This window comes from Paramormyrops kingsleyae, chromosome 3 (assembly GCF_048594095.1).
Source record: "Paramormyrops kingsleyae isolate MSU_618 chromosome 3, PKINGS_0.4, whole genome shotgun sequence".
Classification (NCBI taxonomy): Eukaryota; Metazoa; Chordata; class Actinopteri; order Osteoglossiformes; family Mormyridae; genus Paramormyrops; species Paramormyrops kingsleyae.
Window position 1 is genome coordinate 42,028,869 of NC_132799.1, and position 26,688 is coordinate 42,055,556.

Consider the following 26,688-nt stretch of genomic DNA (forward strand, 5'->3'; position numbering starts at 1 on the left):
GTCTAGCACGGGCTACATGAACAGGCACACACGCAGGGACCCATACAGTACATACGCACGCTCTCTCTCTCTCTCATTCCGTCGTGCGCGCGATTTTCTTAAGTGCGCGATGGACACGTTACTGTCTCGCGCGCATGCTCTTGTGTGCTTGCTCTAGTTATCGGGACATTTTATTCAATTTGCGGGCATCAGGGAGCCGCTATCAATATGCGGGAGACTCCCGGAACTTCCGGGAGACTTGGGATGTCTGCATTAAAACAGAGATCATTATGTACTAAAAAAAAATGTAGAGATAATATGCTCGCTCAACTGATGCCGAGAAACAAGACTAAGCCTCCAACTTTGTAACTTTAACAGTCCTCCACACTGACTATCCGTAGTAGTCCGAATTATATATATACATATATATCTTTTTTAATATATGTATATATAATTAATATAATTAATTGCGCTTTACAAAGGCTTTATTACACGGCTCTCTGGAATGCTTGATTCTGATTGGTCAGTTGAGACATTTGCAGGTTCGTTCTTTTCAAATAATAACCGCTCCAAAGTAATAACGCATAGCCGGTACTACTTGTATGTTTAAAATCCCTCCGCGCCAACAAAGATTACCGTTTAAAAATGTTAATTTAAAACAAATATGCCAATAAAATGTTTCAAATTCATATTCATGTCCAGTTTTTTTCCTTCTGTGGCAAGTAGCCGTGTAATAAGCGGGATAATGTACAGGCAGCCGGTAGTTATCGCGAAATAAGCCCCTTCAGTGTGATACACTCCGCTTCGCGTCGGGTCCTGATCACACTGTCGGGGCTTATTTCTGCGATAACTACCGGCTGCCTGTACATTATCCCTTACGTATAATACAGGGATTATCAGTAGAAGAGGAATCGTGCACTCAACTCTTGACCGCTGACCGTGCCGAACAACATGTCCCTGTTCGAGAAAGATCCACCGCAAACTAAAAATTCCATTTTAACCTTAATCTTCCTCTTCACGTACGATTATTTGTCAGTCATTCCTGTAACATCAGCCCTCCTTTCCCCATCCACCCCCTGCATGCCCCGCCCCTCCAAAAAAAAAACTTCTGTCACGCCTGAGTCAGTACGCTTTTCCTTACTTTTGGCTTGAGTGTTTCCCTCTCTTTCCGGGTCACCAGTCATCTAACAAGTGTGATCACTGTACGGACTCCGAAAGCGCACGTAGAGCCGCTTCCCGCAGCTTCCCGGCGGACACACGCACTTCAACGCCGGGGGAAAAGTGCCGCTTCTCTCAGGGTGTTGCTCAGAGCCGGCTTTTGTTTTTGACTTGATGTGAACGGAAGAAAAACAAGGTAAGTTTTACCTCCACTTTATTCTGTCACAACCTTTTAGGTTTCTGCGTTCAGAATTTAGTTTAATGGACCGCATGTTATATATATATATATATATATATAAACATAATCGATCTAACAAATAAGTGACGGTTGTTGACAAAACTTTATTGTCCGAAACATGTGTTTTTACATGAGGGAGGCGTGTTATAAACGAACTAGATGGTACAATTTTACTGATGTCGTCCAAAGTTCTCTAGGTTTCTTTTTCTTTAATGGTGATTTCTTTTTAGCGATTCGGCGTATCAGTGCAAAGTCCTTATATCCGATTTCAGATTCATGTAGTCCGCTTGAAAGGTTCTTAGGCTGACAATTTGTATTTTTGTAATATCGATTTACCTAGAAAAGAAAGACAATAATAGTGGTGTAGCAGTAATCGTAATGGTTTTTTTTAGCCTTTTAAAATGAATTTCTCCTTTACATTTAATTACGTGTTGTGCTAATGACTCTCTTCCAAAGAGTAATTAATTAACATACATGACTGCGCTTTAGAAAACAGTCAAAAATGCAATCATCCGGCAGTTAACTGTCTATCTGACAAAGAAGCAGGGAGATGATGCGATTAGTAAATTAGTACTTTGTGTCTGATCTCCTCTCTGCGAGGACATTTGTTTTTACCCCAAGGTTTAAATGAATTTGCATCTTTAAAGACTGCAGCAATTAGAAAAGGGCATGATGTAACTTTGGAAGACGGCCTGGATGGAGACGTGCCCTGAGAGCACTTAATGACGCCCCTGCAGCTGAGAGTGGCCGGTGTGGGAGCCGCAGGAGGGTAGAGCCGGCCAACTGTCTTGGGAACTGGCACTGCTCTGGAGCAAACGCTCCACCCCCCTCACCGCTCGTTTGACAGGGGCTTACCAGAGCTGCATGTTCAGCTGCAATAGACCCAAACCCCCTAAATACAACCTTCTGACTGCGATTCTTTGACATGCTAAAAAAAAAAACAAAATGCTCATGAGGCTTGAATTGATGGCTAGGTATAAATCTCATTTTCATAAAAGGATAGGTGGGGGGGGAGAAGAGTAGTGGTGACCCTTGGTTGTGCTGATGTATCAAAACATACCAAACATACCACAAGTGTTGGAGGAGCCCTCGGAGATACGCTACAGCCAAGACACTTTTGTGGAGCCACTTTGGATCCTGTGACTCATTCAGCAGATGGCGTTTCTGCGTTCCGCGTGCTGAAGGAATTCTGACCGTTCCATGTGGTCCACTTATGTGCATGAGAAGAGTTCGCATCCGGAAATGGAGCAATTCTGCCTCGTCTGTGGTCCGCAGATAAACCCATCTGTTCTGGGTCACGTATAACTCTGATTATGGCCTTTGTATCTGGAGCTGATTTATATGTCAGTTTCAGACACTGACTTTGCTTACGGATCTACACGGTGCGCCGAAAGGAGAGCGGCTGTGGTTGAACTCGCGCTCGAACGAGTCCAGGGTCAAAGGTGCCTGTAGAGCAGGAGCTCATTTTAAAATGCCGAGACATGTTTTTTTTGTTTTTTGAGAAATCAGGGTCAGTCCGTCACTGGAGCAATTAGGAGCCTTCCTCAAGGGTACAACAGTGAAATCAATCTGGTGACCCTTGGATTTGAGTCGGTGACTTTCTGATCACAGACGCAGCATCCCAATCTGTTGGGCTACACACTAAATGGCTTATTGTGGGTGATGTGATGTTAACTGACTGAGGTGATACTGAGGACACAGAGAGACAATGGCCACACCGTTGTATGTTGCTGGCATGCAATTAATAATTTTTTTTAGGCCCGCACAAAATATTTTCTTGAGGAGGAAGAGGTAACAGCACACATACATACACCCCCCCCCCCCCCAACCACAAACATCTTCCATCATTTCTGCCCCCCGCCCCCAAGGCCTTGGTCTGAAATAGTTTCTCTTCCTGTTTTCACCCTTTCCAGAGGTGGGGGTAGAGTCTGCTGTATGAACATACATACAGAATCTTACATGCCTTCACAAGTCACTGGTTTTGTTCCCAAAGTCTTGCATGCATTTCATTGTGTTCAGCTGTTTGTCACACCCATGTTGGCTTGATTAAACCACCCAATGGGCATCAAAGAATCCTTCCCACAAGAGCCCCTTTTTGCAGCCCTCAGGATTTTACCACCGAACTTTGCTTAGCACATGTTTATTATATTTGTTTTTGCTTGAGATGGGTGTGTTGTTCTGAGCCCCAAATCCTCACAGGCTTCCTTTCCCGTGCTGGGCCCTGTTTATGGCCCCTCTTGGGCCCTGGCCTATTTTAGTCGTTCTCATCCGGCATTCTGGAGTTTTTGTCTTAGGCTCCTGTTCCAGAGTGTTGGCAGCACAGGACATATGTGGCCCCTTGTTCCTTCTCAACAAGACCAGAGATGTGTGCTGTTTCAATATCATTTTGCCCCACAGACCTCTGTTGTTTTTAACCTCATAGATTATGGTTTTGACCCATCCCTGGCAGGGATGCCAGACTGGCTCTTCCAGATGTTTCTACTATGCTCTCTGTTCCTGTAGTCTGTTAGCATTGCTCCCTCTACTGACACAAAGAGCCATCTACAGCTAGTCACTGTGATCTGATGATGTGCTTAGAGTATTGAAGCATAGGTGTGTGTGTGACTGAGTGGACCTTTTGTAGTCCTTTTGACTCTGGTTCTATGTGAACAGTACAATCACATCATTTCGTCACCCTGAAATTTATTGAGCTAGCATGTTTGTTTATGTGTTGTTTAGTGGATCATCTCAGTGAAGGATTCTGGAAATCTGTGTTTATGGGGTAGTTGGCAGGAAGACCCTAAGGCTAGCATGTTGTTATATTCTGCTGGCTGGAAAATAGGTGGGGACTGGGGGCTACTATTATCACTCGTCTGTGGGTCAGCAGGCAACATCGTGGTTAGGGTTGGGTCTACAACCATCAACCAGAAGGATACGCCCAGTCATGAGCTTGATATTGTACCTTTGAGCTAAGTTCTTAACCAGAATTATTCTGTTAGTTGACTGATTTAAGTTGTTGTAGCCTGTGGTTCTGGATGCTTTCTTGAGTCTTTCTCAAGCCATGTGCCTTGCTATATGTCTTAGCCGTGTCACATGGTTGATAGACAGCCATATCTCATTCTGTTTGTTTTATTATTGTTGCACCAGCCTCGTGTGGACCCCCGAAGATGCCGCAAATTAACCACTCTGGTTTTACGGGCTAATAAACTCCCTCTCAGGCTCCATGTGACTTTTTAACTCTGGCTTCAAAGGCATTAGGATAGCTCACTTTATGGGCCGAGGTCTGTCTCGAGGGCTTATATTAGCTTTTTAATTACTACGCACACTGTTCTTTGTCTCAATTGGTGGTCTAACAGGGAAGAAATTTACAGTGAAAACTTTTGCTTTACTTTCCACAGGTCTGAGGGAATTATAAGACATTTAAGAAATGTAGAGTACAGTCATCCCTCGCCACTTCGCGCTTCGACTTTCGCGGCTTCACTGTATCGCGTTTTTTTGTCTTGATTAAAACGTTAATGAGACAATGAAAATGATACATCGCTACGCATCGGAAGCATCTTTGCTCTTCGTAATTAGATGTACAATAATAACAATATGATATTTATAACATCTAATATTTCTTATTTTCTATTATTTTTTCTAATATTTTGGGTAATATGAGTGTAATTGTCATGACCTGCCTGTCTGATCCTCTTGTACATGTGTGCCACGCCCCCTTATTAACCACATATGCAACCCCGATTGTGACCAGCTGGTTTGTCAATTTGATTCAGTTTGAAGTCCACGTTAGTGTCTATAACCCCAGGTCTGTCATTGACGTTTTGATGTTACATGTTCCTGTGTCCTGCATTTGGAGTGATTCCAAATAAACCCTTCAGTCCTGATTCCTTGTCTCCCCGTTCCTGCTTCCGTGTCCAGCAGTCATAAAGTAATGGTGACTAAAGGGTGTTGTTTCATGTCTAGAGGGCTCTAATAATGTTAAAAACCATATTTAGAAGGTCGTAAACAGGTTTCCAATGCTCTAACTACGAAAATATTCGATTTATAAATAAAGAATCCTACTTTGCGGGTTATTTTTAGAACGTAACTCCCGCTATTAACGAGGGACCACTGTATTGGGATTTTATTATCTTTTTCGGTAGACGAAACACTGGACAACACAATTCGTGTCTAATGAACTTGTTGATTCACTTGGGTATGGATGCTGTAATGAACTGATTTGTGAGGTACTCAGTTTTGGCCTCTGAGAGGTATTATATCAGGGTTGTGAGAGTCAGGAGCAGAACAGCATCTCCATCTCCTAGGCAACAGCACCACTTTCCTGCTTCTGTGATTTTCCTCCACCTTCAGGCTACAGCAGAGAAAGTGTCTGTATTCACTAGGGGCTTGGACAAGCCCCCTCTGTTGACAGCAGTAAAATCTGGTGCCCATGGGATTAGGGGGGTGGGGGGTGTTAACCGCAGCTGTGTGCCCCCATGTCTCCAATTACCCAGATGAAACCCACATCTATAATATTTATAAACTGATATGTTTGTGCTGTAGTGAATCAGCCATGCAGAGTTCTGCTTAGAATTTGAGTCACAGCCATTGTTCTGATGTAGAGAAATGGTCTAAGCATTTTAATAGTGTCCTTTATCAGATGTGTGATTTGTGACAATCGGAATGGCAAGGGGCAGTTCACCTTAAAACTGAAAGAATGTATTTTGGAGGAGTTTTAGTGCAATATATACACTCACCTAAAGGATTATTAGGAACACCATACTAATATGGTGTTTGACCCCCTTTCGCCTTCAGAACTGCCTTAATTCTACGTGGCATTGATTCAACAAGGTGCTGAAAGCATTCTTTAGAAATGTTGGCCCATATTGATAGGATAGCATCTTGCAGTTGATGGAGATTTGTGGGATGCACATCCAGGGCACGAAGCTCCCGTTCCACCACATCCCAAAGATGCTCTATTGGGTTGAGATCTGGTGACTGTGGGGGCCATTTTAGTACAGTGAACTCATTGTCATGTTCAAGAAACCAATTTGAAATGATTCGAGCTTTGTGACATGGTGCATTATCCTGCTGGAAGTAGCCATCAGAGGATGGGTACATGGTGGTCATAAAGGGATGGACATGGTCAGAAACAATGCTCAGGTAGGCCGTGGCATTTAAACGATGCCCAATTGGCACTAAGGGGCCTAAAGTGTGCCAGGAAAACATCCCCCACACCAGTACACCACCACCACCAGCCTGCACAGTGGTAACAAGGCATGATGGATCCATGTTCTCATTCTGTTTACGCCAAATTCTGACTCTACCATTTGAATGTCTCAACAGAAATCGAGACTCATCAGACCAGGCAACATTTTTCCAGTCTTCAACTGTCCAATTTTGGTGAGCTCGTGCAAATTGTAGCCTCTTTTACCTATTTGTAGTGGAGATGAGTGGTACCCGGTGGGGTCTTCTGCTGTTGTAGCCCATCCGCCTCAAGGTTGTGCGTGTTGTGGCTTCACAAATGCTTTGCTGCATACCTCGGTTGTAACGAGTGTTTATTTCAGTCAAAGTTGCTCTTCTATCAGCTTGAATCAGTCGGCCCATTCTCCTCTGACCTCTAGCATCAACAAGGCATTTTCGCCCACAGGACTGCCGCATACTGGATGTTTTTCCCTTTGCACACCATTCTTTGTAAACCCTAGATATGGTTGTGCGTGAAAATCCCAGTAACTGAGCAGATTGTGAAATACTCAGACCGGCCCGTCTGGCACCAACAACCATGCCATGCTCAAAATTGCTTAAATCACCTTTCTTTCCCATTCTGACATTCAGTTTGGAGTTCAGGAGATTGTCTTGACCAGGACCACACCCCTAAATGCATTGACGCAACTGCCATGTGATTGGTTGATTAGATAATTGCATTAATGAGAAATTGAACAGGTGTTCCTAATAATCCTTTAGGTGAGTGTACATCTAGGTTGTTCATCTGGGAGTTGCCTAGTTTTGGAGATGTCAACCATAGAAATGAGGGGCTTCTCTCTCTGCACCAAAGATACAAGCACGAGCACCCTGAGTTCAGTAGAAAAAAATAGTTTGCACATTGAACTGCTCACTACAAAGCCTGTGGATTATCTTCAGTAAACAGGTCATGATTTCTGGTAAGAGTCATTGGGTGAACTGCCCCTTTGAATAATGATTTAATGCTTCCCTGCATTCAGCGGGCATTCTTCCATAAGCACCAAGAGAAACAACTGCCTGTGATTCTTCTGATATATTGGGTAAACTGGGCAAGCTATAGACATAAATTTAGAGATGCTAAAGCTGGATTCTTGATAGGTTCCATTCCCCTGGGCATCTGTACGTTTGTCTCGTGAGTCACAGTGTGCAACATTCTAGAAAATAAGGGTGTCATGGGCCAGAGAATAGCTTTATAGCTCTGATTTGTCTGTGCCTGAGCAAAACCATGTGAAGTTGTCTGTCATTGAACAAAATAGGGTTTGACGTTTGGTTAAATTGGTCATTAGTGGACCCCTGTGCTTTACACCCAACATGAGTAGCCCAGAGCCATATGCTTTTCGGTTTATATTGTTTTCAAGATTCCCTCCCATATTGCATTACATTCCTTCCCATATTGCATTGAAAGCAGAGCCCCCTCCCACTAATCAGTATGCTCTTAGCTTCAAATAGAAGCCTCATTAAGCAGATCTTCAGTTGTGGTCAGACGAGCCTCACTCCTGACACGAGAGAGTATTAGCTGGCTGTTGATCTGTTCTTCTCCTGATAGCTTTTATCCAACTATCTGTCCTGGGGTGGCTCGTGTGAGGCTGTCTTCCCTGTCCCTTCTTCTCTAAGGTTCTGCATGTTACAGAAGAATGCAGGTACTTTATCCAATCCTGTGGGGAAACTGGGTGTTTTTCACACACTCCCTGTGGCTCTCCATACAGTCAGCCTGCATCCAGCACCCCTGGAGCAATTGAGTTAGGGTTTTGCTCACAGGGCCAATAGGGATGTGATTGCTCTGCCAGGCATGGGATTTGAACCCACAACCTTCCAGTCATAGACACCAATCCTGAGTTCACTGAGCTACTAATGACTGGTCCAAATGCAACTACATGTAAGTATCTGCTCAACAACCACATACCATCTGAAATAATAAGCACTTTACTTCATCAGGAGACCCCTGAGGGAGCAAATTCAGCATTCCTTTGCTCCTTTTTTCACACTGTAATATAATTGTTCAGAAGCGATATTGTGTTCAAAGCTGTTTTTCGCCTCTCGCTAGCAGTCTGGTGCGTGTGGCTGTTGGTGAGGGGGTATGGTAGGGTTTCTGTAGTGGTGGTCACATGACTTAAGTGCTCATCTAGGTTCCCCTGGTCCCATGCACATAATCAAACACACTTGAGGTTGTGGTACACCCAAATGCCACAGGGACTCTTCATGCGGACAGCCTCATCTCTGAAAGGTCTCTGGTTTCTTAGATTATAAAAATATATAACCAGTTTTGAGAACTATATGGGGAAGCGATGAGTTGTCTTTCTGTCTGTTGTTATGGAAACATGAGATACGAACATGTTAGATTTTCATAGACACTCAGTATGTTTTGTGATACCTGACTGGGTGTTGTGATGTTTCTGTGAGGGTATTTCAGTCTTTATGTATGAATATGACAGCTGATCTTATTTGGATTGATGTTACCATGAAGGACAGGGAACCTGTTACAGGTATTAAGGGTCTGAATTGTGTTCCCCACTCACTGAAAGATGTGCTGAGGGTCACGGTGTGTCTCTGTCCTCTGCCTGTCACCTGCTGGCTGCACTGAGCCTGTTATCCACAGAACACTGTCTCCGAGGAGTACGTGTCAGCTTTTAGAATTATATTCATCCCCACTGATGGTCTCAGCTGTGTCTCTACTGAGTTGATAAATCAGGATAAATGGCTGAGATCATGTGAGGTTCGATTTCTCCATGCTACATGTGGTCAAGGAACCTTTTAATATGAACCGTGCAAGACCAATGTGGGAAAACTGAGACCCAGTATCCTGAAAGATCCAACCCATCCCTGAAAAACCAAACCCAGAACATGCCATCTGTAAGCATCAATGGGAATGTTACATCGCTGGTTACTAACTTTAAATGAATCTGTAATTCTGTTTATTTTTTCCATCTAGTATTCACAGCAAAACAGGCAGTCACTCCCAGTTGCGTGGTATAAATGCCCATAAATACATTTACAGTAATTTTTAAATACTTTATTAATTAAAGTCCATACACAATCACCCTCAGACTCATTGACACACCAGCTCTCTGATAGTAATGAAATGCACAGACAGCGTTAGCGTTCAGTTCAGTTGAGCAGGTTTTCTGAATTGATCGCTTGACTCTCCCCACCCAGGCCCCACCCCACCCCACCCTACTATGCTGGCCCTTTGATCGAGCGAATGTTGGGAGAAGGGACACTGCAGGCTGGCTTTCTAATGGTTCACACTGGGATTTTAAATTGGCCATGTGAATATTGGGGTTTTGCATATTGGGAGCTCTCCGCAGACACGCTGGCACACCACAGGTCTCTTAATGAGCCTTACTAAAGGCACAGTCAAATTACAGTAATCCTGTGCCCGGCCCTGGGGTGTTTGTTGACCAGTGTGGGGTTCCTCACTATCTGTAAGAGGCCGCTGATTATGGCCTCCGGGAAACACCCTGATATTCAGTTTGTGCTACCTCGATGCTGACATTGTTTAATTAAGTGTTGAGTGTTTCTTTAGCAGAAATGTCTCTGTCCTAGTGCTGCTGTAACACTCTGTACTCCATTATCTGGCATCCATTTCAGTTACCAAGCAGTCTGTGGTTTCCAGGAGCATTAGGCTGTGTAAACCTCCCTGGGCAACTGAACATGCTCAATTTGACCACTAATAATCCCATCACCCAGTTGCAATCAATTCATCCAGGGACAATTACTCTTCCTATGTCTGGATATTTCTTTCCATCATGTATTTGCACTATATTGGTAAACATGCACTACAGTGAAGAATTGATTTTGTTTTTGTGCTACTTCATGTTATTGGTCTGTTCTGCACTGCTCCTTTCCCTTGCATTTGCAGTCATGTTGACATAGTACTTTTAAATTATTTATTTTGAGATGTTATGCTGTTTTTTCTATAAACATGTCATTATATTGCCTGGTCAAGGAATACATATGGTTTTGGGACTGGTCTACTGCAACAGATGCTTTCTAGTTAGAACGACAACTCAAAAAGTATTTGACAGATCCTTGTGATACTCTGCAGACATATTGTATGGGTTAAGAACTGGATCTCATCAAATTTTGAAAAAAAATGCATACAAATTGAAGCAGCAGTGCTTAGTGGCAGCAAAGAAAAGGGTGACCTCAGAAGACATTTTACCATGTGAACATAACTCAAGCAGTTTTAATAGTCTTATGGTCTTGGATTTTATCTTATTACCACTTGATCATGTCTTAAGTTTTATCTTGTTACCCCATTGTTCTTATTACCACAAAAAAGACTTTATATGGATGAGATCTACACCAGAATTCCTTTTGAGTCAAATGCCTTTGAAATTTAAGTAGCAGTATTTGGTGGCAGCAAAGAATGGAAAGGGCAAAAGCAGGTGACCTTTTGAACACAGATAATGTGGGGTGCCAAATAATAATGGAGTGGGTTGCTAGACAATTTTCTGAATATGCTAAAAAAGTTATCATTAGCAGTCCATTAGCTAGTCAAAAAATTTATCTGGGGGTAAAATATATCATCGCCCCCTTGGATTGCCACCTTATCGTGGTGGAGGGGTTTGCGTGCCTCCGTGAACCTGGGGGCTAGGTTGTCGGGGGCAATAGCCCCTGGTAGGGTCTCCCAAGGCAAAAAGGTCCCAGGGGAGGGGCCAGACAAAGAGCAATCCAAAAGAACCCTATGAAAAAGTTACAAATCAAAGTCCCGTTTCCCTCGCCCGGACTAGGGTCACCGGGGCCCCACCCTGGAGCCAGGCCTGGGGGAGGGGCCCGTTGGCGAGCGCCTGGTGGCCGGGCCTTGGCCCGTGGGGCCCGGCCGGGCACAGCCCGAAAGAGGCACGCGGGACTGTCCCCAGGTGGGCCCACCACCCGCAAGGGGAATGTCAGGGGTTCGGTGCATTGTGGATTGGGTGGCGGCCAAGGGAGGCCCTGGCGGTCCGATCCCCGGCTGACAAAACTGGCTTTCGGGACATGGAATGTCACCTCTCTGGTGGGGAAGGAGCCTGAGCTTGTGCGTGAGGTTGAGAGGTATCGACTAGATATAGTCGGGCTCACCTCAACACATAGCTTGGGTTCTGGAACCAATCTCCTGGAGAGGGGCTGGACGCTCTTTTACTCTGGAGTTGCGGCGGGTGAGCGACGCCGGGCTGGGGTAGGGCTATTGGTGGCCCCACAGCTCGGTGCATTAACATCGGAGTTTACCCCGGTGAACGAGAGGGCTGTTTCCCTGCGCCTTCGGGTCGGGGATAGGTCTCTGACTGTCATCTGCGCTTATGCGCCGAATGTCAGTTCGGAGTACCCGGCCTTCTTGGATTCCCTTAGCGGTATGCTATTTGGTGTGCCGCGGGGGGATTCCATCGTTTTGCTGGGGGACTTCAACGCTCACGTGGGCAATGACAGTGTGACCTGGAAGGGGGTGATTGGGAGGAACGGCCTCCCTGATCTGAATCCGAGTGGTGTTCAGTTATTGGACTTCTGTGCAATGCATGGTTTGTCCATAACGAACACCATGTTCGAGCATAAGGGTGTCCATAAGTGGACATGGTACGAACATGCCCGGGGCTACAGGTCGATGATCGATTTTATAATCGTATCAACTGATCTGCGGCCCTCTGTCTTGGACACTCGGGTAAAGAGAGGGGCAGAGCTGTCAACTGATCACCACCTGGTGATGAGTTGGCTCAGGTGGCGGGGGAGGAAGCCGGTCAGACCTGGTAGGCCCAAGCGTATAGTGAGGGTCTGCTGGGAACATCTGGCAGAGGCTCCTGTTCGCTGGAGCTTTAACTCGTGCCTCCGGCAGAATTCCGACTGCATGCCGGGGGAGGTAGGGGACATTGAGTCCGAATGGACACTGTTCCGGACCTCCATTGTGGAAGCAGCCGTACGGAGCTGTGGCTGCAGGGTGGTCGGTGCCTGTCGTGGCGGTAACCCCCGTACCCGATGGTGGACACCAGAGGTGAGGGGGGCCGTGAAGCTGAAGAAGGAGGCTTACCGGGAATTATTAGCCCGGGGGTCTCCGGAGGCAGCTGACGGGTACCGGCGGGCCAGGCGGAACGCGGCTCGGGCGGTCACAGAAGCAAAAACCCGGGCGTGGGAGGAGTTCGGTGAGGCCATGGAAAGTGACTTTCGGTCGGCCTCAAAAAGGTTCTGGCAAACCATACGGAGTATCAGGAGGGGGAAGCAGCTCCTGGTTCCTACTATTTATAGTGGGGGGGGGGGGGCTGTTGACCTCATCTGGGGACATCATCCGGAGGTGGAAGGAATACTTTGAGGACCTCCTCAACCCTGCCTCCGATACATCTACGCATACTGCCTTTGAGACATCTGAGGGCGTAGAGCCTGAGGGTGCTGGGGGGGGCTTGCCCATCACTGAGGCTGAGGTGGCCGCGGCGGTTAAACAACTCCGTGGTGGCCGGGCCCCGGGGGTGGACGAGATCCGCCCGGAGTACCTGAAGGCTCTAGATGTTGTGGGGCTGTCGTGGCTGACACGCCTTCTCAACAGTGCGTGGAGGTCAGGGACAGTGCCGCTGGATTGGCAGACCGGGGTGGTGGTCCCCTTATTTAAGAAAGGGGACCGGAGGGTGTGTTCCAACTACAGGGGGATCACACTTCTCAGCCTCCCTGGGAAGGTCTATTCCAGGGTACTGGAGAGGAGGGTGAGATCGATAGTCGAATCTCAGATTCAGGAGGAACAATGCGGTTTTCGTCCTGGTCGTGGAACACTGGACCAGCTTTATACCCTTGCAGGGGTACTGGAGGGGGCCTGGGAGTTTGCCTATCCAGTCTACATGTGTTTTGTGGATTTGGAAAAGGCTTACGACCGGGTTCCCCGAGGTGCTCTGTGGGGGGTGCTTCGGGAGTATGGGGTCCGGGGTCCACTGTTGTGGGCGATCCGGTCCCTGTACGAACGGAGCAGAAGCTTGGTCCGCATTGCCGGCAATAAGTCGGACGTGTTCCAGGTGCGTGTTGGGCTCCGTCAGGGCTGCCCTTTGTCATCGGTCCTGTTTATCATATTTATGGACAGGATTTCTAGGCGCAGCCAAGGCGTTGAAGGTGTCCAGTTTGGTGACCTCAGGATTGCCTCGCTGCTTTTTGCAGACGATGTCGTCCTGTTGGCTTCATCTGCTGGGGATCTCCAGCAGGCACTGGGGCGGTTCGCAGCCGAGTGCGAAGCGGCAGGGATGAGGATTAGCACCTCCAAGTCCGAGACCATGGTTCTCAGCCGGAAACGGGTGGTTTGCCCTCTTCGGGTTGGGGAAGACGTACTGCCTCAAGTGGAGGAGTTTAAGTATCTCGGGGTCTTGTTCACGAGTGAGGGTAGGCGGGATCGGGAGTTGGATAGACGGATCGGAGCGGCGTCTGCAGTTCTGCAGGCGCTTAACCGGTCCGTCGTGGCTAAGAAAGAACTGAGCCAAAAAGCCAAACTCTCGATCTATTGGTCCATCTTTGTCCCTACCCTCACCTATGGTCATGAGCTATGGGTAATGACCGAAAGAACGAGATCGCGAATACAAGCGGCCGAAATGAGGTTTCTCCGCAGGGTGTCTGGGCTCTCCCTTAGGGATAGGGTGAGAAGTTCGGATATCCGGGAGGGCCTCGGAGTAGAACCGCTGCTTCTTCACGTCGAAAGGAGCCAGTTGAGGTGGTTTGGACATCTGGTGCGGATGCCTCCTGGGCGGCTACCCGGAGAGGTTTTCCGTGCCTGTCCTACAGGGAGGAGGCCCCGAGGCAGGCCCAGGACCCGCTGTAGGGATTATATCTCTCGGCTGGCCTGGGAACGCCTCGGTGTCCCCCCCGAGGAGCTGGTGGGGTTAGCTGGGGAGAGGGAGGCCTGGGTGCCTCTACTGAAGCTGCTACCCCCGCGACCCGAACCCCGGACAAGCGGAAGATGATGGATGGATGGATGGATGGATGGATCGCCCCCTTGCTCAGCAAATTTTAAATTGTATCATGGGGGAACTTATGGTGATCTGATGATCCTGATTACAGTGAGACAAGTGACACACTAAGCTGGGCTTTTAATAAGGATTTTTTTAATAAATGGGGAGAGGGTACACTTGGGTGGTATTACATTATCATATTTTTGTTGTTCTTGCCCACCCCCACCAAATACCAGACTAGCATTGCTTTTGAAAATACGTGCAATACATGACAATGCTTCTGAAGATACAGTCAAATTATCATATACCATGGCGTAATGTATATACAATATGATGGTATGAAAACTAAGATGCAAGTCTAATGCAGAGGGGCTAATGATAGAGATTGGAGGTGTGAGAGGAGTAGGGATTAGATGGGGGGGGGGGGGTGACAGGAAGGTGGCAGATGGGGAGTTAGGAGCATTCTAAGGGCTCCAGAATGACAGAGCCATTAAAAAATTTGGAAAATAAGTGAATTGGTCTGGTTTGGGGGCCCAATATGATGCTCCACTGGTGACTAGGTCGCCAGAGAATACATTGTTGTTTTATTTATATATATATATATATATTAGTGCTGTCAAACGATAATTTTTTTAAATCAGATTAATTACAGGGTTGCTGTGGATTAATTTTGATTACTCACGATTAAATATCATTCATTTTTAATCTATATTAATCGCATTTCATTTTGCATGAGCAAACAGACTCAAGAAAAAAGGGAATATATATGCACTTAACATGTTTATTGAACATCTTGAACACGAGTCAGATGCATTCCATCTGCCACAGAAGTGCAATACCATGGACCCATATCAAAAAGCAAGATTTTTTGCTTAGCCGGACAACTTGTCGGATTTAAGGTACCTCAGTTTAAATGGTCTTTATCTTCGTTCACTTACAATTAGCCCGAACTACCGTAAATCTGACAAATAATCCAACTAATCATGAAATCCAATTCTAGCCCGGTTAATTGCCATTGTTAGCAATATCAGTTGATAACACATTACACGCGTTGCTTTACGCATAAAACTCCGTAGTAACACGTCCACAGATAAGTTGGACGGTATAGTGTGTGCGACTGATTTAATGAGCCACAAATGAGAAGTAGTGCTTAAACAGTATAAAACTATAACTTTCCCTTCTGTTGATAAAGGGCGCAGCCATCTTGGATTCTGAACTCGGGATCCTCTGTGCTGCTCCAAGATATTTCTCGGATCTCCGAGAAACGGGACCGCGCATGCCGTCACTTCCGGCTTCAAAACTCGGAATCTGACTCGGAATACGAGTTCCCAGGGCAAATGGAATGCACCAAAACTGCCCGAAATGGGTTGACAGAGACATTTCATGGATTTTGAGTCATTCTGCGCTGCAGATGGGTTAATTGCGTTAAAAAAATTTAAGCAGATTAATCATGATGATGGATTAATATATATATTATATACATTTATAATATGTTCTTTAGTTCTCTGTATCATACAGTGAATTGAGTGTCTGGAAAGATTGGTGCCAAACAAGAAGTACAGTACAATCTACAACCAGTCTTGGTATATTTGCACATACTGGCAATAAAATGTTCAGAGTTCTGATGGTCAGCAGGCTTTCGTGCCAAATGTCCCTGCCCCGAAGGCCTCTGCGTGCAAGATGCCCGCTCTTCAGAGCTCCTGGCTCCCCCATACCTCCTTTTTAGACTCAATTGACTCGGTGAAGCTCTAGGCAAATAAAGCTATCACCGTCGATAATTATCCAGGGGCTCTCACAGCAGTTACGGTGACCTGGCCCTTGGAAGCATTACTGCTTTTTGTTTCTGATTAAATCAGTCCTGCTGTTTCTTCATCTCTGATGTAAAATGAGAACTTGTTCCCTCTTTGGCCCTGAAACCGAACACTAACACTGCTAATGTCGTTACTGGCCTAAAGGATGTTGTTAATGCCTGTCTGTTAACATGTGTGTGGTGTGTGTGTGTGTGTTATATATTGCATTGTGGGGACCAAATGTCCCCACAATGTGATACAAACCTATTCATTTCACATTGTTGGGACCACTTTTTTGGTCCCACAAGGGGAAACCCAAATTTATAAATATGTCACTGCAATCAAAAAACTAAAAATGCCAAAAATCATGTATCTTGTTTGGTTACTTATGGTTAAGGTTAGGGCTGGGTAGGAGTTAAGGTTGGGATTAGGATTTTGCCCATAGAAATGAATGGACAGTCCCCACAAGGATATGAATGTAAACATCTGTGTGTGTGTGCGTGCGCATGTGTGTATGTGCGTATGTGCTCATGAGGGAGAGTGAATAGGGGTATGCAGATATTTGGGCTTATCTTCAACTGGTCAAGCTCAGGTTCTGGCATTGGGGGGGGAGGTTAAGTAGTGAAATGGTCTGCTTGCCCCATCTGCAGCAGGGCCTAACTAGATCCGTATGAGCTCTCACCCGCAAGAGCTCTATTTAAAATGGATTTTATTGGTCAGGATGGAAAACAACTATCAGCTCCCGGTCTCACTCTCCCTGTGCTGGCATACCATGTACTCTAGTGTGTCCCTCAGTCTCTCTCTCTCTATGTGAACTCTGTAGACATACAGGCTCTGTCGATGCACAGGTAAGTCTCCAAGTCCACTGCTTGCAGACTCGATCTTGATTCAGAAATTGTTTACTCCTAATGGCCGTTGCTCTCCTTCTGGTTCCGTTCCTGTTAATTAACTTTGTTGCCACCACTCAGTAAGACTGCCATTATTGAACTTTAATTATTCCACATGATTCTCTGCTTTGGAGAAACTTTATTTTTATGAAAAAAAACACGTTCCTAGTTTTTGTTCCAAATTAGCAGATTTTAATCCTTGAAAAGTTATTTCTGGAAACTTTTGAGTTGTCGCTGTATAATGAGATAAATGAACTCACTTTTTAATATACTTGTAAATAATTCTAACCGTATGTTTTTTATTTTTGTGAAGTTATTCTGTAAAAAATTAGAGAGCTAATGCTGACACTGTGCCACGCCGAAATGAGTGTGTTACTGGATCTGTTTCTCTCTGTGCCACAAGTCACTGTTGTGTATCCAACAGTATCCACAGGCAGTTTGGAGTGAAAGTTCTGGAACTTGTGAGGATTCTAGCTCTCACTAGTGATGTGGGATATAGGAGGTGGTGACCAGCAGTTTATCTGGCTACTCTGTGACAAGCCTGACCCCTGCTTGTACCCTTGTAGTTGTATTGGGTTAGGTTGGAGATCAGTTCGTTGACTTGATCAGCCCTATACTCTGTCTTGTTTGTGGGCATCAGCCATTCGGATCTGATTCTCTACAGGCCTCAGTGGAGGTTGTCTGCACTCAGCCAGTCATCTGAGGCGTCCCAGCTCTTCTGTGTCTCCTGCTTCAGTGCTCCTGATCGACAGCTTTAATATGTTACAGGGTCTCATATGGCGGGAGCTCTCTGAAATGAGGGATTCTTTCTGTGCAAACACTTGTCCTCCCTCTCCTGTCTAATCCTGGGTTTTGGATGGTGAGGGCTGTGAATACTGTAGCTGAGTTTTTGTTCTCCCCATTCTGGATTTCTGGTTCATCCCTTTGTGGGCCCAGCTGGAGGCAGCAATCCTGCCTCAACTGTTCAGAGCTTCCCTGTTGGATTGTGGGATTGTGGGGCTGCCTTCTACATTCCTTAGCCATAAAGCGAGGGTTTTTTAGCTTGTTTTTTTTAGAAACATCTGAGTGGCTATCACAGCCTGCTTCTCTAAGAGTGCTTTCTGTCTCATCTTTACCAGCTGCTGCTGCCTCACTGGGTGTGATGTGACCCAGTGAAGCTGAGCTTACCCTTATTTAGTTACCTAGCCATAGTTTTGTCCTAAAGTGGTAGCATGACTTGCAATTTAACAGTATGTATGTTCACAAGGCTTGGTTTCCCCCAGTCCTTTGTCTGTAATAGAGCTGGGATTTAGGCTAAGCTGTCTAAGCTCGTCTTAAACAGCTGGATGTTTATCTCAGTGTCACAGCATGGCCCCATCGGTCACAACTATAACTGAAATCTTAATCACTGCGCCCCCTGTTGCCTTCCTGCGCCTTGGCGGTGGAACGGGAGCAGCCTGCTAGAACTGGATTGGTGGAGATAAGCCATATTCGTTCTCCGCTGCGGCTCCTTGAACTTCCATTATGCCACAAAGAGGGAAATTAGCTGTTCCTGGCCCTACTTCCACATGGGAAGGCCGGGGATTCACCATTTGGTGACAGAGCTGCACTACTTGGTGTTCACCAGTGGGGCTGAAAAGGACTTTCCTTATTCAGTCTAGACTGTTGTATACCCAGTCCAGCACTTTTATGGGAATATGGCGGACTCCAGGCATTGTGGGTAATGTCATGTATCATCTTAGGAAACAATAGGGATGACTGCGTTGGGTACACAATGAAGTTCCTCTGTGTTTTCCAGCCCCACCCAGCACACAGAATACCCCCAGCCTGCTTGGCAAACACAGTAGGAGTTTTTCAAAGCAGTTAAATCTTTTCTGAGTGTTTGTGTTTTTTACGGTGGGGGGGTGGTGTTCATTTGGTTGTTCACTGCAGCACCATTTATTTATTTATTTAATCTGTTTTTTTGTTTAATTTGTTGTTTACCACTGCTGCCCTTGGGTCGATCTGTGACTCACTGTGAGATCCAGCAGCTGTCTGAACTCCAGTTCAGTCCTGGGATGGAGTGGGTACAATGCCCTCTGAGAGCAGGCCCATCACCCAGGGTACATGCCAAACAGGTTTCGTCCATAAGTAAAGCCCAGTTGGTGTGGGCACAACCCTCAGGTATGGTATCTGTGATGCTTAGGACCTACGATGCAGCGGCACCTGTTTTCTGTAGATAGGGTGGGATAACCGGCGATTCTTCAGTTTGTGACCTATTTATAGTTATAAAGGCCATTTAATGAATTTGGCTGGCTGGCTCAGGCTTGCCCCCCAGTGCTTGTAATGGTACTTTTTGAATATTACTCATGTTGTTCAAACCTCCAAGGAGTCCTCCATTTTTATGAGACAAGGGACGCACTAGATAGGATCACAGCCAATCACATCCGTGATGAATAGGTCTCTTTGCTTTAGAAATAACTGTTTTATTATATAGCGATCCTTAAATTAGCTGAATTTATACTTTAGTGCTTTTTAATGAAAGATAATGAAATAATATAATTTAATTGCAGCCTGATCGCTTTTCGTAAAATGTAAATATTCTGTGTATAGTTCTGCTGGTCATACTCCTACTCCTCGCTGGGACCGGTATTAAAACAAACTGCAATAATGATCTGTGCAATTAGCCCTGTTATTTGTTATTTATTATCATCTTCTGAACAATAATCTTTATGCCAAATATGTATATACTGCTTTTATATTATATATGTGTACTCATTCTCTTTTTTTTTTTTTTTTTGTAACTGTAATGCGTCGGAGTACGGCTACTGGAATTAAATTTCCTGGAGGAACCTTCCCGAGGGATTAATAAAGTACTATTTAATCTAATCTAATATTCTGTTATTTCAAGGAAAGGTCTCTGTCCCTTGGCTAACAGCCTCAGATCACCCCAGACCTCTGGTCACATATGCAGAGTCCACTTTCCTGGGGTGTTCCTCAATACCAAGAACACAAAGATTGTACTTGAGGTATTGGCAAGAGTGGTCCCACTACCTTGCCTGCCAAGAACTCAGGGCACAATGCAGGGATTTTTACTATCCTCTGTACTTCTGTTCTTAGTATTGGAACTGGTCTTTGGCAATGGAAGATGACATAAAGGGTACACAAGAACACAAGTACGGTCAAGTACGGAAGCCCTAAAGGGCAAAACACACCAACAAATTCAAAAACACGCCAGTAAAAGTGAACACACACCAGCAAATATGAAAACACACCAGCAAAAGCGAAGATACAACAGCAAATATGAAAACACGGCAGCAAATATGAAAACATGGCAGCAAATTCAAAAACACAACAGCAAAAGTGAAAACACACCAGCAAATATGAAAAAAACAACAGCAAATTCGAAAACACGCCAGCAAATTCGAAAACACTACAACATTAGCGGCACTGAAAACGGAAAGGGTATGTACCCACTGGCTGTTGGTAGAGGCTGCTGGGATTGCTGTACTGTTCGGGAGTGGTGTAGTCACTGTGTGCACTTGTGTTATGTTGTACGCCTGTTGAAGCGGTTGATTTGATTTGAATTATCTGTAAAGTATATTTGAGTGTTTGTGTGTCAGCATGGTTACGTGGGTGGTTGTTGTTGTTGTTTCATTTTTAACTTTTTTTTATTTTTACGTGTGCCGGATAATTTATAATAAAGTACCGATTTAACGCAAGTGTTAATTTAGTGTTTTAGTGTACTCGGCACTTTATTTTAACTATACGTTAATTAGATCAACTAAAAGTTTAAATACTCTATATTAATATACTGGGCTAGGAGTAAAGGACGGGGACATAGTGAGTTAGGTAATTATGGGGCCAGCTCAGTGTTGTGTTTGCAAGATGTTTGCCCTTCTGGATGCTTGCGTCCAGTCGGACTTCGTCTGCGAGCGATGTAGGTTAGTTGACTCTCTCATGGTCCAGGTTCGTGACCTAGAGAAGCGACTGGCTCTCATCCAACATAACAATGAGTTAAAGCAGAGAGTTCATACGCCTTCTAGGGAGACTGTGTGTACGTCACAAGCGGGGAGGGGGGAGAATGATGAACAGGTAGGTCGAGAGAGCTGGGTGAACGTAGGTCGTAGATGTAGAAAAGGGCATACACAATTACCTGAAGTAACGGTGTCTAACCGCTTTCAGGTGCTTCCAGCTTTAGACCCGGAAGAGACTGGGGAGGCAAGTGGGCCCTTGGGCACCAAGGAGCCGCCTAACCCCAGTAGGAGGGAGGTTGTGGTAGTAGGGGATTCAATTATAAGAGGTGTAGATAGTTATGTGTGCACCTGTGATAGAGGGTCCCGTACGGTGTCTTGCCTGCCTGGTGCCCAGGTAGGGGACCTTCCAGATCGAGTGGACAGGCTTTTGGCCCCAGCCGGGGTGGATCCAGTGGTCGTGGTGCATGTTGGCACCAATGACATAGGAAAGGGCAGGAGGGCTGTTCTGCAAGATAAATTTATAGAAGTCGTGGATAAGCTTAGAAGCAGAACATCCACGGTGGTATTCTCTGGAATACTTCCCGTGCCACGTGCAAGTCAGGCAAAGTTAGCTGAGATAAGGGGATTAAATGCGTGGCTAAAATGGTGGCGTAGGAAAGAGGGGTTCAGGTTTATGGGGCACTGGAAGACCTTCTGGAACAGGTGGGACCTGTTCAAGCCGGACGGGTTGCATCTGAACCATAAGGGAACCAGTGTATTGGGGAGGTGTATGTGCAGAATAGTTGAGGAATGTTTAAACTAGGGACTGGGGGGGCAGGGAGGTCAGTTAAGAATTTATGTGGGGAGAGACGGAAAGCCCAAATAAATCTTAAAAGTAGACACTGTAAAAGGCCTACCATTAGTGGTCTGTATTTGAATGCTAGGAGTATTAGAAACAAAATTAATGACTTAGAGGCTTTAATTTCTTCAGACAATTACGACATTATAGGAATAACTGAAACATGGATGAGTGACAATGATGGTGATGAATATAATATGGATGGTTATACGTTGTTCCGTAGAGACCGGATAGGCAAGAAGGGAGGTGGTGTTGCAGTATACGTAAAAGAATACTTGCAGGCAAGGGATCTCACTGATAAAAATAAAAATTCAGAAGCTGTATGGATCAAACTTGATGCTAAAGATTCAAATGGCCTAATTGTCGGGGTTTGTTATAGAGCACCTAATGTAGCTGTAGAGGAAAGCAGAATGTTATATGATGATATCAGGATTATGAGTAATAAAAATGATGTGGTGGTTATGGGTGATTTTAATTTACCTGGGATACAGTGGGACACAGTCTCTGGCTCTTCTGTAAATGAACTTGAGATGGTGAAATTAGTACAGGATTGTTTTTTTACTCGGTTTGTTAATACTCCTACCAAGGGAGAAGCCCTTCTTGATTTTGTTTTCTCTAATAACCAGGATAGGATTGGAAAATTAGAGGTTTTAGACCCATTGTATGGTAGTGATCATAACATGGTTAAATTCGAGGTTAATTTTAGTGTCCGAAGAGCAAAGTCGAAATTAAAAGTATACAATGTTAGGAAGGCTAACTTTAATGGTATGAGACGGAAATTAGAAACTGTAAACTGGACAGAGTTAAATAGCAAAACAGTTGAAGAGGCATGGGAATTTTTTAAAAGCACATTGTTGCAAGTGCAAGAGGACTTCATACCTGTTTCCAGCAAAACTAAATCTAGGAAACGACAACCAAGGTGGTTTACTAAGGAAATTAAGAATAAAGTCAGGAGGAAACGGGCTCTGTTCCACAATTGGAAAATAACTAATGATTTCAAAATTAAGCAGGAGTATGTAAGTCTACAGGCAGAGTTAAAAAATGACATTAGGCTATCCAAGAGGGATGTAGAAAGAAAAATTGCATTGGAAGGTAAGCATGACAGTAAAGGTTTCTTCCAATATTTTAACTCCAAGAGAGCACTAAAAGCTGAAATCACTAATTTGCAGGATAGTAAGGGACTTATAATTGATAACGAAATTGATATAGTAAATGAGTTTAATGATTATTTTTCAAGGGTGTTCACAATAGAGAAAACAAGTAACTTACCACCAATTAATACGAATACAGCATCGTCTATGACCAATATATGTATAACTGAGGTTGATGTGATACTAAGCCTAGATAAACTCAAAATAAATAAATCGCAGGGGCCTGATGGCATCTTACCTATAGTTTTAAAAGAGATGAGGGATATTATTAGCCAACCTTTAACTTTAATATTCCAGAAATCGTTATCTGCGGGTGTGGTACCATCAGATTGGAAGCATGCTAATATAACACCCATATTCAAAAAAGGGGATAGAAGTAATCCAGCAAACTATAGGCCAATCAGTTTAACTAGCATTACTGGAAAAATAATGGAAGCTATAATTCAAGTGAAAATGGTAGATTACCTAGATGCAAATAACATTATAAAGGATAGCCAACATGGATTTAGGAGAGGTAGATCCTGCTTAACAAATCTGCTTGAGTTCTTTGAGGAAGCTACAAGTGAAATTGATCACAAAAAGGCCTATGATGTGATTTACTTAGATTTCCAGAAGGCCTTTGATGTTGTCCCCCACAAACGGCTCTTACTAAAGCTTAAAGCTGCAGGGATTTTAGGAACTGTGGCAGTTTGGATCAAAAACTGGCTAACTGACAGGAAGCAACGAGTAGTTATTAGAGGCACAATGTCACAGTGGGCCTCCGTTCATAGTGGGGTACCGCAGGGTTCAATTTTAGGACCACTATTGTTCCTAATTTACATTAATGATATTGACACAAATACATACAGTAAATTGGTTAAATTTGCAGACGACACCAAGGTGGGCGGTGTAGCAGATACTGATCTAGCAGCAGAGAGGCTTCAACGGGATCTGGATTTAATTAGTGAATGGGCTGATACTTGGCAGATGAAATTTAACACAGATAAATGTAAGGTAATCCATGCAGGGAGCAGAAATATACAGTACAGATATTTTATGGGTTCCACTGAAATAAAGGTAGCTGATTACGAGAAAGATCTAGGTATGTATGTTGATGCTTCCATGTCCCACTCTCGCCAGTGTGGGGAAGCAATAAAAAAGGCCAATAGAATGTTGGGTTATATCTCTAGGTGTGTGGAATTTAAGTCAAGGGAGGTGATGTTACACTTATATAATTCCTTGGTAAGACCCCACCTAGAATACTGTGTGCAGGTTTGGTCACCATACCTCAAGAAGGACATTGCTGCTTTAGAACAGGTGCAACGAAGAGCTACGAGCTACTTATGGCCATAAGTGGAAATTAGCGGGAGAACATTTTAAAACAAATTTGAGGAAGCACTTCTTTACACAGCGTGTAGTTAGAGTATGGAATAGTCTTCCTGCTAGTGTAGTGGAAGCTAAAACCATGGGTTCCTTTAAATCAGAGCTAGATAAGATTTTAACAACTCTGAGCTATTAGTTAAGTTCTCCCCAAATGAGCTTGATGGGCCGAATGGCCTCCTCTCGTTTGTAAATTTCTTATGTTCTTATGTTCTTATAGTCTAAAAGAGTCTTATAAGCTATCATTTTGTTACAGCTTTCTTGCAATGCATCAATAGGGGGCAGTTGGTAGTGTAGTGGTTAAGGGATTCGCCCCTTGATTGGAGAATTGTGATTTTGAATTCCACTCGAGGTACCCTTGAGCAAGGTACCATCCCCACACACTGCTCCCCGGGTGCTGTATTGATAGCTGCCCACTGCTTCGCTTGGTGGGGCAAATGCAGAGTGTTGTGCACTGGTGTATTTCACATATAACAAATAATCATTTTCACTTCACTACATGTACATTTTTGTACAACTTTGTTTTGGTAGCTTTTTATGGCTTTACTGTAGCCTACGTTAAAATGTATACTAGTGTCTCTTTTTTATTGTGGATTAAATAAGATCTACTGGCATAGATTTCATCACTTAGGATTCAATGCTTTTTTTGGGTCAGGTCAGATTTTGGTTGTTCATCAGTTCATTATGTGGGTGGGGCAGTACAGTTACGGTATCTCCTAATGGATCGGCTGAGTGCGTATGTTCGAAAACCATGACCTGCAGGGTTCTACTGTAATGCCCTCCTTTCGGGTTGTCCATCTGGATCCCTACATAAACTTCAGTTAGTACAAAATGCAGCTGCCAGAGTTCTCACAAAAACTAAAAAATTTGATCACATTAGCCCTATCCTGTCTTCCCTGCACTGGCTACCGGTCAAGTTTAGGATTGACTACAAATTATTGCTATTGACCTACAAAACTCTGAATGGCCTTGCACCACAATATCTCAATGATCTTCTGGTCCCTTACAACCCTTCTCGCCTGCTTCGTTCACAAGGAGCAGGATATCTATTAGTTCCTAAAGTAGACAGGGCTGCGGCAGGCTGCAGAGCATTCTCTTACAGAGCTCCGCAGCTGTGGAATGGTCTCCCGGCGGATGTGCGGGATTCAGGCACACTCTCGCTTTTCAAGTCTAGATTAAAAACGCACTTGTATAGCTTAGCGTATAGGAAACCTAGTTCTGGTTCCAGCTAGTCGCACACTCCCAGTCAGACTAACAGTATGAGGTGAAGAGCTGGGTGGGGATCGGAGTCATTGGCTTTGGATAAACTGATGCGTCAGTGCTGTCACTCTAGCTTTACACTAGAGTGCTGATGTTCAGGGAGTCCCCATGCCTGTGTTCCCGCCTGTCTCTCCCTCTTTCTCATGCTGCTACTGTACACCCAGATCTGCCGGAGCCTAGACGAATATTGCACTCGATCATTTTGCTTGCACTGCCTCTGGTTTCCTCAACTCTGGCTAATACATAATTCTTCTTACTTCCTCCCTCACCCCTTCTGGGGTGTGCTCCCTGGAGCACAATGTCATTGAAGAATTTATGCCTCTGCTGCCTGCAAGACAACTACCTCCACCTCCGGCAACTACCCTCCAACCTGCCTGCCCTTGGCTCAACACGATGCCTCGCCATCCTTCCCTGCGGCTGTGCCTCTATTAATCCTGCCATCGTGCATCAAGCACCCCGTGCCTGCACCGGTCGGCCGCTGCATTGAGACATATATTTCAACCCCTGTATTAGCTTAGTCATATCATCTTGTTTGTTTGACTCATCTGCTGGCCCCTGGAGGATGGGCTCCCCCTTTGAGTCTGGTTCCTCCCAAGGTTTCTTCCTCTTAGGTAGTTTTTCCTTGCCACCGTTGCCTTTGGCTTACTCAATGGGGGGTCCTTACGAGGCAGAAATGTAAAGCGCATTGAGACAATGTAATGTTGTGATAATTCGCTATATAAATAAAATTGAATTGAATTGAATTTATATTCAGCGCGGTTAAGGCTGTTCATGTTCTTACCACTGAATCACTCTGTCTGTGCATTGTAAACAGCAGCCCAATAATTAGACATACGGGTCAAACTGCACCAACGTAATAACGTGCGACATAATTCTGTCCTGGCTCATCGGTCAATGTTATTCTGATTTTCAATTCGGACGTAGATGAATTACCCAGGTAATGTTTCAGAAACGAATTAGTGGAATATAAAATGTTATGAAATGCTACACACGATAAGTTTATAGGTG

At 44.8% G+C, this 26,688-nt stretch overlaps 1 protein-coding gene across 2 annotated transcripts in view; it reads left to right on the forward strand.

Moving 5' to 3' along the window:
• Positions 1-1,135: 1,135 nt before the first annotated feature.
• Positions 1,136-26,688, forward strand: part of tspan9a (tetraspanin 9a) — a 159,520-nt gene continuing 133,967 nt past the window's right edge. The window contains exon 1 of one of the 2 annotated variants that reach the window (XM_072710316.1): positions 1,136-1,333. The gene's annotated coding sequence lies outside the window, so the exon portion shown is untranslated. Of the gene's footprint in view, positions 1,334-17,012; positions 17,099-26,688 lie in introns of those variants that run through there. The other variant, XM_072710317.1, reaches the window with a different exon arrangement.